This window comes from Coloeus monedula (assembly GCF_965178545.1).
Source record: "Coloeus monedula genome assembly, chromosome: 5".
NCBI classification, from domain to species: domain Eukaryota; kingdom Metazoa; phylum Chordata; class Aves; order Passeriformes; family Corvidae; genus Coloeus; species Coloeus monedula.
The window spans coordinates 22,141,690-22,157,353 of record NC_138785.1 but is presented as its reverse complement, the minus strand read 5'-3'; the positions used below and the strand labels follow the sequence as shown (position 1 = coordinate 22,157,353).

Sequence of the window (15,664 nt, the reverse complement as noted above, 5' to 3'; positions counted from 1 at the left end):
AAGGAATCATGAGAAATTCATGTTCAGATCATTTTCTGCACTGGCATCCTGCAAACATATTAAAAACCTTCATTACTGCAGTGTCTGATGCTTGTAACATAGGCTACAAAACACAGCTATCTGAAAACTAAATAAAATGATCTTGTTTACCTCTTGTCCCACAACACACAGTTGGTTTATATATATGTGCATGCACCACAAATTTATTCCTATTTGTTTCATCTACCATGTCTTATCCTATACACTGTCAGCTTTTCCTGAAAGACCAGGGATCTATCTCTGTACATGTGAAAATGTCCTCTACGTGAGTTATAATCCAGCCCTTAAATTTATTTCCCAAAGCAGGCATTTTACAGGATCCTCCAAAGGAGAAAATTTCTTCGTAAACATCATAGAAAATTCATTCTACTGAAGAAGATTCTAACTTTGATCCGTGACCCTCTACACATGATAACATGTCTCCAAAATGGAAGAGAGGCCATCAAAATTGCTTAATGTGCATCTATTTCACTCTCCCATGGGCAAAAGATAATAAAAGCAGAACAAGACCATGTTTCTGTCAAAATATGAATCTTCCTGGTTCTATGTTACAATAGCTAATAGATGGCTTGGGTTTTTTTTAACATTTATGACAATGAAAGACACTTTTATCACTGTAGTTCTGTACTTGTTTGATTTCTAACAATGGCATCCTGGCACATGACTGAGCAGTAGCACAAACAAATGGGGTACCTTTTCTAGCAAGAAGTTATCACTGTTCTTGTGATTATAATTTGACATTTTAAAGAAATTACTATAATTTTGTCTTTACTTTGAGAACAAATGCAACAAAAAACCTTGGAATTAAATACACAGTACCGTATCTCCCAACCCCAAAACCAAGTCTGATCTGAGAGTAGCTAGGATTAGAGGTTTCATGACAAGAACTACTCCTTTGGTTCAACGTGAGAAGGGATACATGGAAAAGAAAGAAAATTGATACTCCTTCACTTAATGAAATTAAAATAAGTGTTGTCATCTTGGAATATTTCATATTCTAAGCATAAAACCCGATTTTGAGGAAGCAGGCTTTTCATTATGTTCCATTTGTAGTTTTCCCTCATACACACACCGAGGCTCCCCACAGCTGTGTTTCACTTGTTCAAAGGGCATTTAAAGTACAAATGCTCTTGACATCAACTAGTTGAAAAAAAGCCTCCAGAGGAGGTCTCAGCTTTGTTCAATCTGTGCATGTATGCTTCTTGTTTTTTGGCAACTGCATACGTGTTTTGGCAGATGAAGGCACTGGAAAGGCAAGCTGAAGTATCCATAAGTAAAAATATTGTGATTGCATTTTTTAATGGTCTTCCTCTGGTCCTAGGGAGAAGGGGAAAACACAGGAAGTTGTCAACATCATAAACGAGTAGGAGGAGGGAGGTTTTATGGCTCTACCTTCCTTTCCAGGAGCAGGTAATCCTGAAAGGGGCGATTATGATAGGTGCTACAACAGTTACATGGAATAAATATAATGTAACAGGGAATTTTTATAACAATTTTTTAACGCCCTTTTGTCCTCAATCGGCTTCTGGTCCTAGAGTCAGTCCAAGACTTGTGCAGCTGAGCTGGTGTGTTCATATGAGCATTTAAGCAACATTCAAACCTTATTAATGGTGACTGAACAGTGTCTGAGGCCTGTTTATATTAGAGCAGGTTTTCTAAGAATGTACCTACAAAAGCTCTAAAGCAGATAATAAAGTGACCAATTTGATGCAATTGTAGCACATTTTTCTTCACTTTAATCTGAAAAGCTTCCCTCAGAATCTGAAGCACATTAATTAGCTCTAATTTTGCCATCTCTGCTGTATAAGCATGTGGGGAACCTGAAGAAAGGTGCAAGAAAAAGGACAAGTAGAAAAATGACCACAGAGTCACCATGCTGCCTCTGGATTAAATGGACACACCAATGAAGCCAAGAGCTGTTCTCTATAAGCACTATTGCAATACCATTATTCAGTAGCTGTAGCAAGTGCCCCTAACTACAAATATGAAATAATACATCAAAAAATTTATCTGCTGTTAGAAATGTGACCTATAAAATGAAGTAAAAAAGACATCCTCCTAAAGGGAAGGAAATGACAGGAAAATTCTGTGGATATTGATTGCAGAGCACTGAGACTCAGACAACAAAAAACCTCAGAGAGAGAAGAATTTGCAGTTTACTCCTACTTGGCTTATTTCGCATTGTGTTTCAATCTCACTAAGGCAACACAAATTTTTTAAGTCTGCACCTTCTTTTTCAAACCTCTGCCTTCCTCTTTGCTCAAAATGATGATATAAATACAATGGAAAAAGGATACATGACTGTATTAAATTTGGTCCCAAATTACACCCCTTATAAAGATGATTTTATGAAGCTTTTATTTACTAAAAAAAAATTGTTGTTTCCATGGTGGCACAAAAAAAAAAAAAAAAAAGTGAAAGGAGTATATATTATTTATGACAGTGTCCAAAACTTAGAAGTGAAGGATCTATGTTGGCTAGTGAGATAATGAAGCCAATATAAACTGATTTAGCTTTAGTCCTTAAATAATTTGGAAGAGTGCTGTGTAACATTCATTTAATCATTACCACAGTACTATGCTGTAAAATAGGTGCAATAAACGAACATTTTCCTATCTGAGCTTCTGTTCCCTCAAAAAATAGCTAAGTTAGCAGCCCTTTGCCAATTTATACTTATTGGTCTTTGGCACCTAGCTTTTTATATGTGCTGTTAAAATGAGATTTTAAATGAGATAAAATTAAACTTTTATTTTTTAATTTTTTACTTAATATTTTTGTAAGTAGATGCAAGAAAACACTTCTATTAAAGCTCTATTTGCTTCCTCAATCTTAAAGGTAGAAACAAATTTTTATCTATGTCTTCAGGACCTCTGGCCCTGCTTCCTGCAGTGGAAGCTGTTTTCAGCCAATTGCTGTTATTTGTCAGTTCTTTCACTTAATTTCCAGAATAATAGGATGATATTAGTGATTTATTAGGGCAGAAGCACAACTTACTCATGGGAATGAAGCAAGTGTCTCTGAAATAATGATGTAGAGATACTTAAAAAGACTTTTTAAAGTAATCTTGTAAAAAATAGTTTCAGTGTGATAGGCCTCTTGAAAGACCTTGCTTTGGTGACGGTGGTATTTTCCCATTCTGAGAAACTCACCTTCCTTGTGTATTTGTGACTTTTCTTCACAGATAACTATTAATGTAGATGACTAAGGACAGAGGGGACTACAATGAATTAATTTCCTAAAGTGTCTCTAGCTCTGTAATTAAGGCAGGTAAAGCATGCAACAAATACTGACAAAGAAAAGTGAGACTCTACTGAGCTTATTTAAAATAAATAAATAATTTTTAAAAACCCAGTCCCAGGCATACACATCCCCATGTGACCCTGTCTCAGTTTATTATTTGTTTTACTTTAAAAGCTCATTAGCTTTGAGCTTTTTCACAGCTTATCCAGTTTCATGTAGAAGGCACCAAATTCCTGTGGTCCAATGCACTGAGACAAATGGTGGTATAACATCACCCCTCCCCATCTTCCTATAAAAAATCATGAAAACTTATGTAAATCAGATCACCTATAAGTGCTACAGTGAAAAAGGCAGCTTTCTTCCAGTCACCACAATTAGCCTGCAGTTAAGACTCCAGATCGGATATGATATTCCCTGTGAACCATTTTTGATAAGGGTTGAAGCTGGATGTGAACTTCGAATTCAATAAGCAAATTCTCTGACTCATGGATTGTGGGAAGCCTCACATCAGAGCCCAGAACAGTATCAATATACCAGTTCAAATCTTTCAAAATAAATCAAGATTACACCTTTTCCTTCTGAGAATGTTAATTACTGATGGAACGGGGCTTGGGACATACAAGGAGAAGAGAGGTTTGGGCACAAGATGCTTTAAGATCTGATTTACTTGAAGTTATTCCATCTTTCCTATTCAATCAGTTCCTGTGCTAAACACAGTCCTCAGGGTGAAGCATTTACAGTTAATATGGAATTGCTATAATCCATCTTGCTTTCAAATTAACAATTTATCATAGTGACAAATTAATTCCACTTTTTTTTTTCCCCCAGCATATTAGCACATCAACCACAGTGGCTAACTTCATTTCACTCCTATTATTAAGACAGTTTTTCCTTTTAATTTATACAAAGAATGAAATTTTACAACCAGATCTAAAAGTCAGCAATGAATAACTTACTGAGGAAATTTTACATTTCAAATACAAAATGACATAAATGTAACCAAGACTAAGCCACTGTACATAGTGCTGGTGAGGAAATCAGTAACTTTTTGGATAATAGATTTTTTTATTTACTTCTTACTCAGTTATGACTTTCATACAACACTAATGAGTCCAATAAACAGACAATCAACCATTCTTCTAATAAAATGTTTCTTTATGATTTTTTTCAACACCTCATTCCCTTTAAAATCCGTAGTGTTCATTATTCGTGGAAAATAAAATTAGAGCAAAAATATCCGGATATAGAGAAGTACCTAAGATGGCCCAACTAAATATTAATGAACCTATTAATGATAATTATGTTTGCTGACACAAGCATGTGAATATGTTATCATAACCTACTCACAGGCATTATGTACAATGGTCCTGCAAAACTGTGTTTGAAGAAGTGTTTTGTTTTACAAACCAAAGTATTATGTTTCTAGCTAATATAGAGAAACTGATCTTTTCCCAGGATAAATAATAACTATTTAATCTTAATTTTATAGCTGTATGCTTTTGAAGAAAACTCTTCCTTTACAGGGAACAAAAGTAGCCCTTGCCCCCTCAGCTAGCCTAAACAAAATCAAATATGAAGACACAGAAAAGAGGAAAGAAAGCAACAAGCTGATAAGAAAGCAAGATATGAGATATCTGTGACACTGACCAACTAAAAAGGAGGAGGACCATTACATTTATTATGTACTCCCATGCAATGTTTGTTAATAAACAACAGTATTGTTAGATAGTCCACAGTGGCACATATTTCTATATTTACAGAGATGATTACTAACTGCTAGATGCCTTTAATCACTGCAGTGATGCTCTCCCTCCACCTCACAGCTGATGTTAGAAATAGGCAAGCAGGGGAAGCTCAACAGAGGAGATGAGCATAATTGTGTGGCACCTCAAAGATGCCCCTTGTACCTTCCAGCCTTTGCTCTTTTCCTTACTATTTTCTATTAGTTTCCCTAACTGTGCTTTTCCTGAACTCCAGCTCAGCATAAAATCTCATTACCAAAATGTCAAGGCAATAACCATATCTTTATCTCTCATCACTTCCCCCCCCCCCCCCTCCAAAATATATACACACAGAAAATGTTATTATGGCTTTACTGTTTTAGGAAATTAATAGCTCCAGTTCGGGGTAAGAATCAATTATGCCCATATTCTGTAGTGCATTCTGGAGAGCTCACAGTCCATATTAACATACAACATGCATTACCAATCCTATGTCAAACACAGCTGGTGTTCAGTGGGCAAACACAGAAAGAATAGAACGGCTACTATTAGGTGGCTTAAAAATCCTAAACCTTTTCTAAATAATAGCAGGTACAATTCAAATGCTTTAATGTAAGTTTATTTGCTGGACTAAACAATTATGAAAACTGATTTATTGTGCTTTGCTTTAGACACACAACACAACTTGCCTGTAACAAGTTGTTTGGTTTTTTATTTCTGGAGAACAGATATTTTTAGTGGTCAGTGGAAAGTCCTTGATCATTTCTCACACACACATATCCAGCTGCTTATTGACAGCTATGGAATGGGGGGGATGCCACTTGGCTCCTCTGTCATGGTAACACCACCTGCCCATGAACCCACCCTGTTCACCTGTGCGAGAGACTCTCCTACAGTGCCTCTCCCACCCTACTTTGTCGAACAGGCATGAAAACTGATTCAGATTTGAAATGATCACAGAACTCTTTATGTGCAATTTCTAAGCAATCATTCCTTGTTGCAGTGGATTTTTATACCCTTTCCCTACACAAGAGGTGCTTGCAGAGGCTGCACTGGTGGGGAGTAAATGGAAGAGCAGACAAGCCCAGTATATACAGATTTCTCTGCATTGATCTACACCATATACAAAGTCACATCAGCTTCTGCTGTCCTGTGAACACATAGCACTGTGAGAAGTGAAGTGTATCAAAAGCAGGAATCCAGAAATAGATAAGTCTGTCCATCTGGAATAAGTGAGAGTTTCTTCATGTATTTCTCTATACCACAGCTTCTAGAGCTGAAACAAGAAACAGAATACATCCAATTTTTGTGATCATTAGTCAGCTGTCCAGACATCAGGAATGAAACCTTTTCAGACACAGATTATTTTCTCCCTTTTTTTTTTTTTCTTTTCAAGTAAAGAATATGTCCCTAAATTCTCTTCAGGTTGCCTCACTAACTACAAGGAGCTTGTTTACAATTCTGCTTTGAAATACACAGACATACCTTTGTTAGTGAAGCATGTCTGCTGCGTGGTGAACAAAGACAGAATGCCCAAACCAGGGACAAACTGTTAATGAGGAGCAGCAATTCTACATTTCTGGCTTTCTTTACATGTTGTAGACAGAGGGCAAGTCCCTTCACAGTTTGAAAATGACAGAATAAGCCCTACCTCAGAATTGGGAAAAGAGCCAGAGTGACAAATCTGTCCTTCCTTATTAAAAAAAAAACAACAACTAAGTAAAAAATACCAGGATTAAGTCTAAAGAATTAAAATTTTTATTTTAAGACAAGCTTGTCATGTTGAGATTGAAACACTGTTCTGTGCCAGGCTACCTACCTGCAAGTCTTTTAAACAGTCTGAGTTGGCACCACCACCCCCAACTCCAAATATCAGTGTTAAAAATGCTGCTCTTGAAGGTCTAGCCAGCAGCACCATAATGTGGAAAATGAACAAAATCTCCCAGTGATCCATTTCTCCATTCAAACCCGTTCTTTTTCTTCACCTGCAAAAACGGAACCATTCCTGGTCCTCCAATGCAAATTCCCTGATGCATGACTGTATCCCTCTGTGGGGTCTGCCATTCTCTTGGAAACGTGGCCCTCCCTTGAGAAGGTAAGGGGAATGAAGTCACCAAAACCTGCAGACTCGACTGCCTGCTCTCAGCACTGTTTGTATTTTCCAGGAATCAAATGTTGCATCAAATTTATTACGCAAAATGACAGCTGAGCATCTGAGCATCACCTTTCTCTTCACTGAGCTAAATGGCATCAGACACGCAAGCCACTGCAGAGCACAGCCTCCTTGGTGACTGATTTCAGTCTCTTGCTTTAGACATTACATGTAATTTTAAGGTTAAAAGGCTGTCAAGTGCAGAGACTATGCCATTCTTTGCATTTTGAAAAAACCTGAAGTCGGCAGTAAATTAAGCACAAGGACAGTGAGAGGATGTTAAAAACTACCTGTTGTCAAAAGCCTCACCATACTGATAACCTCTTCTGTTAAAAAAAAACCCAAACAAACACAAACCAACAAAAACCCATGCCTGCAACATTTGTTTTAAAACACTTCATTTTCTGTTATGATCTTTAGAGATCATACACATCTCATAGTGTCATTCTCTCAGCTGACACGTTCCTAATGAGGCTGCTGATACAATCCATATTAAAGCTAAGTTCTCTTAAGACACCAGGAAAACAAACAGAACTGCAATCTGGGGATAAAAATAGGTCATGAAACTTCAAGGGACCAGCAAAATGTCTGCCTCTAATGTATGTTTATGAAAATTCACCTTAATTCCCATTCTCCCCTACCTCTTTCTTAGTATGCTATTTGAATCATAAATGCCAGCAAGAAGCAAAATGATTATTCCAAGAAACAAGGAAGAATCCTTTGTATCCACAGTAATTTCTTTGACTTCCCTGACAAATTAATTAGCTTTTTTTTTTCTGAATACCCATAGTCTCTGTCCAGAAGAGTGTCTAAGAGGAGAGAGTTTAAAATAAACAGTGGCAGAGCTGCTGTAACACCAGTTAATGAGGTGCCTATATGTGACCAATTCCCACAGTCTGCTGTTAGAATTTAGAGTGATTTAGAGTGACTTCTATTACTAGAAACCATAAGCTATTAGAATTTTGAAGAAAATAATAGCAAACAAAAACTTTCAAAAGGTTTATTCTGTTTAATCATGTGATGCTTTTTTAAATTCCATCTTAAGGACAGGGCCCCTCAGAAGCTCAGTTTCCTGGCCAATTTAAAGCAATTATCAAAGTCTGTTCCTATATTCCCAAGAACTTCAGTTCACTAAGTCCTAGCTTTTGCAGTGAAAGCAAGCTGGGAAGGACTTTTATAAAACGCTTAGAAAGCCGAGTGAGAAAAACTCCAGGATTTCCGAAAGGAGACCAGTGTCAGAAGGAAAGCAGCAGTTTAGCAGCACAAGTACTAGCCACAAATGATAAGAAGAGGAAGAGAGTAATTTAAAAAAGCAGTATTAAGAGAATGTTAAGACAAGTTTGGAACTGACATTAAACTTACATATAGGATGAGATAATTTCACTTACACTGATAAAGTTGGTCTATGCGCAGACATTAGTTTCTCATATGTTCTAAGACTCAAATTTGTTTCTACAGCCAAAGTCCTAAAGTGACCTAAAATTAAAGTTTCTTCCAGTTTAAGATAAGTTGACCCAGTTCAATGCAATGAAATAGCCAATCACGAGCAAAGTGAGCTTCAGGAAAATAAAAATTAGTGTAATTATATCTCAAATTCTATTAATAATGGGTTCTATGTTTTTATAAAAATCACAACAGATGCTATAGCTCAGCACAGCTCTAAGAGTTAAGCCTGTGATATGTCTTCATTTTTGGTTCATCAGAAACCTTTGCTTTCCAAGAGAATTAATTTTTTACAGAATAAAACATTCTGTTCCAAGTGGAAAAGTGGATTGTAGAGCAATCGTTCTGGAATAGCTTTTCTGGAACAGCAGTAGAAATTGAAAAATCCTCATTTTTCTTTCATATAAACTATTCCACTACATTCCCCTTTTGCATTTTCACTCTCAATTGAGTAAAATATGGAATATGAATGTAAAACTAAACATCAGACATCAATGACAGGAGGTAAAAATACAGAATTTGCCTGTCAGAAGTATTTCTCAGCTATAACTACAGCTATGCAAATAAATAAGAAAGATGAGGGAAAAAAAAAGATGACAAGAAAGAGTTGTAACTTCTTTAGGGTTTTGACAAATCCCAGATCATTCCTTTGTGGATCAACCACAAACTCAGAATGGTGAAATGGGCTCTTCAGGTGCTCTTGCATTTACTTTACTGAGCTAATGTCCATGGAGAGAGAGTGAGATGTGGGGAGCATGGGGGCTGGAGTGCTGAACAAAGTATCCCAGGACAGTATCTGAGTTCTGTCAGGCCCAATATCATTTTATAGCTCACAGACATATCTGACTATTTGGATCTGGACTAGATCTCCTGCTTGTGCACTTTTATTTTTTTTTTCCCCCCAAATCTGTATCCTGAATTTTTCCAAGAAAATAAACAAACAAACAAAAAACCCCACCAAAACCCCAAAACTGCCAAACCCTGCTCTGTTCTTCCCAATCTAATCACAATAAAGAATTTACAAAGAGACAGCAAGAAATCAACCATGTATAACAAAGATGGTAGCCTGAGAATGACAGTAAAATCAAGAGCACTCATTTCCTAAAGGTAATATTCCTTTGCATCTCTATTTAAGGGGGTGGCTACATTTTCTCATTCGCCTCTGAATGTTTTGCACAAGCTTTTTCAAATGGTTTAATGCAGCAAGTCATTCTCTACTCTTGGTACTTTTCATTACTCGAATTTGACTGGTCAGGTATTTCAGAGTGATTCACTCCTACTCTCTCCTTTGGTGTTCATTACATAAATTTTGATTTCTGCTGATATTTTCATGTCTAGCATTGCCAATTTCTGGGTAATATTTTTGCCATTGCTTAGGTCAGGTGCCTCAAGTGTAGCCTTGAGAGATCTTGGAGGAAGATGCATTTATTTTGGCATTTCTCTCTTGAGAATCTGACAACCAAATATTTTTCAAATGATATTCAGAAACAGCTGGCTTACTAGGTAGGGAGAGCAATTTTATCTGTTTGGGGAATGCAGAAAGCTGTTTGTACCACCTGAATTGCCCCTTTCTGAAATATGGAAACCTCGTGAAAACCCGTTAACTAATTTCTACAGTAATATAATCATTCCCGGCTTACCAATAGTTGAAAAAGACAATTATACAAACCTGAGGTTCTGATAACAGTAAAAATCCCTTATGTCCAAATCTGTGCAGAAGATTATTTTTCCCCTTCACATGTGGAACAATTCTGCAGATAAATTTTTTTTAAATGTCTAAGGACAGGTTTAATTCAAAGAAAACAGAAATCCCAACTTTTTGAATGGCCATTTGCATCTACATTTTTATCTTTACATCTTAGTCCCCAAAATTATTTGAATGAAACATGAAAAAGTAAGAGGTAGAGTCAGTCTCCTCAGGGTGTAAGCTTGAAGTGTAAATCATAACAAAGCCAAGCTGACAACCTTTCCTGGGGCAGAATATGTTGCTTCTGTAGGTTTTGGTTTGTTTGTTTGTGGTTTATTTTTTTTGTTTGTTTTATTTTTGTTGTAGAATTTTTTTCAGGATAAATACATTGTTTTCTGTAATTGCAATATATGGTTGACTTGTATTCTTCAGAGAGGAAAGGAATTGTATGTCTGGCTTCTTCTAAATCCATCTGCTGTGTTTATGAGAAAAGATAGCAATATATACATCAATGCTCCATACAAAGCTATTACTTTAGCTGGCACTATATTGCCATTTCAATAGTATAGATTCTATATAGTACAATATCTTTCTTTTGAATACTTATTATAGGATGATTTCTGGGGTAAAATAAAATGTGTACTGTAAGAATATAGGAATCTTCCTTTTTAAAACATGTATCTTAGTAGTTTGCAACAGTTCCTTATGTGAGTATTGACAAGGGGATTAATTCCTTGCTCTGGATTTCTGTTCTGGTTTTTCCAAGGTGCCATTAATGAAAACTTCTTTACATGACATTCATTGCCAGGTTACAGGGTATTTAGTATGCAAATAATGTCAACAATGGTAGAAATTTTGATTATACTCAGAAATAAAGTGCGTAACTACTCGGCTTTTTCCTTTTGCTTAACTACACTTGCTAGAGGCAGCAGAAAAACAATAGTTAATGATATTACCCACCATGAACAGCCAGATTAGACAATCCACTAATGTAGAGAATGAAAAATGGAAGACATACAGAAGAAAAAAGACGAGTGTAGGACTCATCCCAAAGGGACTGTTTCAGCTCAGAGACCTCTGTTCCTTGAACATAGTCTAGATAAAAGAAGAAAGAAGGACCTCTGTACTTCTTTCTTCTCTCCCTTTAATGTGCACAGTGGCAATAGCATGACCTTTCCTTTGGTAGTATAAAAGACAGGAGGAAATTCTAATAGCTTACCCACAGTATTTGATATCAGTAAGAAACAAGGACTGTTTTAATTTCTAGTCCAACTTATCCCCCTTCCCAAAACAACATACAACAGAACAAACAAAAAAGAAAACCCTTCAAAAGTGATTATAACTTACTGGGAGTGTTTTCACCTATTGTTTAGGCAAGGGCAGCAGGCGCTCCTCTACCCATCCCAGGCTCATGCTTGTGTCTCATCTCCAGTGTCTGAGCACGTCATGACCATTTCTTGTAGCCAGCTGTGCTCACTCCAATCAGATAAAAGAGAGGGGAGACCCAGAAGAACTTCCCCTCCTTGCTTAGCTCTTCTTCTTATTCCTCTCAGATAAAGGCACAGCAGGGCTTTCCTTCACCTGGACTTTCCATTACTGCAGATCAGCATTTTCTTAAGATGGAAACACCAGTATATAGAAAAACAGTTAAGCTGCTGGCGCTGTCACTACCAGGCACTCAGATTTGAACTCCTGCATTTCCTCTAAAATACTAAGCCTCTGCCAAAAAGGCAGCTCTCAATTTTCTACTCACTACCGTTTCTGAGAGGACCTTTCGATTGCTCACTGGAGCACAAGCCCTGTGTTCTTCCTGTACAAAACCAGAAAAAGAAACACAGCAGAATTGCCAGAACAGAGCTAAATGACCAGTTTCTCCCATTTTTTTCCTTTCTCTATAGCAAGCTCTTGCCATGCTGCTCAAGAGGAAAGGAAGAACTGAAAGGGACCTTTCCATGGAAGTGCTGGACTTCATTCCTCACTCTGTAGCCATTAGAAACACATTAGAGACTGAGCAAAACATCTTCATTTCTGAAGCATTCCAGCCTGAATCACCAAGTAAATATTTCAGATGCTCTTTACACTTTAGAAAATCAATTTCAGACACTAGACTAATGAGACATTCCTCTGGGAGTTTGTTAAGATGCTAGAAAAGTTCCTAAATTACAGCATTGACTTAAACCCACTAAAGTAGCTATTCAGTAACTTTGAAAACAACAAATGATTGTGCTGTCTTCTGGCTAGAAGAAACAATTACTGGTGCATTTGGACTACCTACAAAGTTCTGTCTATAGGGTTTAAACAGGTTTTTTTTTCTGACTGTTCCAAATACTGTTTAGATATCGGAAGTGATAAAGGCTGTATATCAGCAAATTGCCTCATTTGAAGCACAAATCTTCAAAACTGCATGAGAAAAAGGTGTCAGATAAATTATCATGGGACCAATTATGTTTTCTGTTTGTATTATTCAAACACCTGGAAGTGAAATGTAAGACAAGGACACTTTGCTAGAAAGTAAATCAGTTTTGGCATTAATCTTGGTCTAGTTTCTTCTGCATGACAAAAGATTGTGACCCAGATCGCTAAGTCAGCCATGTCAACACAGCTTATTCAGTGGGAGAGGCAGCTGAGGGGCTTGTCTTTGGTGGGTTTGGATACAGTTCAATTTGAAATGACTCAAGCAAATGTCATTTAAGATCAACCTATCTTCCACACCTTCAATTACCCTTGAAAACAGAAGCCTGCTCCTGCATTTCACAACACTTAACAGCTTGGTCATTTTACTGGGCTGAACTAACTAAGTGGCTAAAATCCATAGCAAAAGGATCCTTTCCCAAATATTTGAATTGCAAAGAGGTGAAGCTGTGGCAGCCACCAAGGAGTGAAGAGTCTTGGCCACCTTTAGAGATGAAGTAATTAGCAGGCATAGGAGTTTAGATTACTGAGCCCTACAATAAATGCAAGAGGTCATCAAATACCTTCAAGGTTTCTTTTCTCTATTTTATTATTAAACCCCCCTGTTTTCATGCTAACAGAAGTTTTCAATTTTCCTTGAAAATAAATTTTAACTTCTGGTTTTATGTAAGTCTGAAAGACAGGTCTTGTAAATGGAAACAGCAGACCCTGAAAAGCAGCAAAGCTATAATGTATTTCTAATGACTTCATCTTGGCTAAAGCAAGGTATTGCCAGTCAACAGTGGATAAAATTTCATTCTGCTATTTATGAAATATGAATTTTAAAAATGAGTATTTAGCTCAATGGCATAAAATGAAAGTGCTGAATTTTAAAGTTCGCGAATCTCATGTGGATTTCACCTCAATTCAGACATTAAATTGGTGTTTGGAAATAAGAGCCTTTCTGTGAAATTTCCATGAAAATCCAATTTACCTACTTTATAATTTTAAAGGCTTTAACTATAGTGCATGGTTTGTGTTCTCTGTAGTCTTGAAACTGATTTGGTGTTTTCCTAAGCTTTGTTGAATAGTTTGTGACCTTCCTCCTCTCCTCCAAATGTCTCTCTTTAAAATAATAATACTTAGAAGTCAAGAAACAAAAAGGAAAAGCATGTATGTCTAACAAAGAGATGAAGACAGTAGATCATGGCTCTTAAGATGAGAAAAAATTATCCTGGGAACAGCTTTAGAACATATTCAAAAATAATAAAAAAAAGGAACCAAATGAGGAAATGTACTTTCTCTTATAAAAACTTACCTTCCAAGACTATAATCCTTTCTGTAAATATGGATGAACATGTATTACAAAAATCAAGACTTATAAAATGTTCAACTCCTGAAAAATGCCACGGAAATTTCCATTATAAATACACTTCTGATACCCAGAAGAGAAATTTAAAACCCTGGAGGAATTGTGATCAAATTTTACCTCTCAAAAAATAAAATAACTACTCAACAATCCATTTAATCTGATTATAACACCAGTTACACAGTGCAAAGCCACATGCACTCTAGCAGTATCTCCAAATGCTATTTTCTTTAATTTCAGGTTTTGCATCTGCACAGTATATTAAGAACAAATAGAGCTGGCCACACCCATTCATGGACCTTAATGAAAGTCAGAAGAAGCACAACTCCATTTTGGTATAAAGCTTCCTGTCAGCAGAGATAACTAAGTGATGTTCAGCATTATAACAGCTGAACTTGGCTTGTTTCCTACCCCACTCCAACAGTGGGCAAAGAAAGCTCATGTCTGCCTAGAATGTATTCCATAGGCACAACCTTTTGGAAATTCACCTGTTACCAACTTCCCACCCCAAAGACAAAGGCAAACCTTTTTACCTGCACTGCAAAAATTGGTTGGTGTGTGTGAACTCACAGGTTTATGAGAATGTGCTAGTTGCAGTATGTTCTCTCGAGTAAAATACCAGGACAATCTAATTTTACTTTCTCATTTCAGCCACATCCTAGCGTCTTGATATTGCTATTGTTACGGATTTATGATTTTATGCCTGCATTATTATTATTGTTATTATTCTCATTGTTATTGTTATTATTATATTGCATTTATAGTTATGGCTATGTTTTAGCATCTTGAAAAGAAAATGCTTCAGAAGTTTGTTTTTTTTTTTTTTTTCTGCACTTTAAATCCCAAAAGAAACTTTCAAATACTGGCTTTTCATTGCAGCTCATTAAAATTCACAGGTCCCAAGAATTATCTCTAAGTTGAAAATTTTGGATTCTTTATATACATTTAAACATGAAATAGAACTCTCAGATATTCTGAGTGAGTAATTTATAATGCAGATAGCTGAACTGGTCTATTATTATTTGAGGACCATCTTTTGTCTCTCCAATCTCTGCCATCTCTCCTACCGTTCAAACAATAGAAGTTTGAACATCTGTCCTTCTGACTTGAGAGTTGTTAATCCTTGGATTTCATACCTACATTACGTGATTGTGTCATTAATATAACATACATGTATACTATATTTAAAAGAATTAGATACACCAAATAAAACACATGAATATATTTAAGAGATACCTAAGGATATTTTTATGGGCATCAGAATATTGTACCATAAAGCTAACATTTTTAAAAGAGTGTAGTTACAGTAACACCTAAGCACACACTTGAACACTAACGCACCTGCTGGGATTCCAAAAGGTCTACATCATATAAATTTCTCCTGAGGAAAAAATGTGGATTGAAAATCAAAGGGAATTTTGCATGTTTAACCTCCCTACATGTCAGTGATAGATTTTCAGGCAGCAGTATGGATTTAATAACAGTTTTAATGTTCAATATGCTTAAGAATTTAAACTGAACGTTGGCATGCATCTCAGGTAATTTTGCTTTCAGATTCTGAAACTAGATGATTTAGTCCAATCTGTATGAATAGCTTAATGGAGTGTTTCCATTTTATAATG

General features: G+C 36.4%; 1 protein-coding gene across 2 annotated transcripts in view; it reads right to left on the bottom strand.

The window, feature by feature from the left end:
• GRID2 (glutamate ionotropic receptor delta type subunit 2) overlaps positions 1–15,664 on the bottom strand; it is a gene marked incomplete at both ends in the record, with an annotated part of 694,960 nt that overhangs the window by 231,534 nt on the left and 447,762 nt on the right. The window lies entirely within an intron of this gene.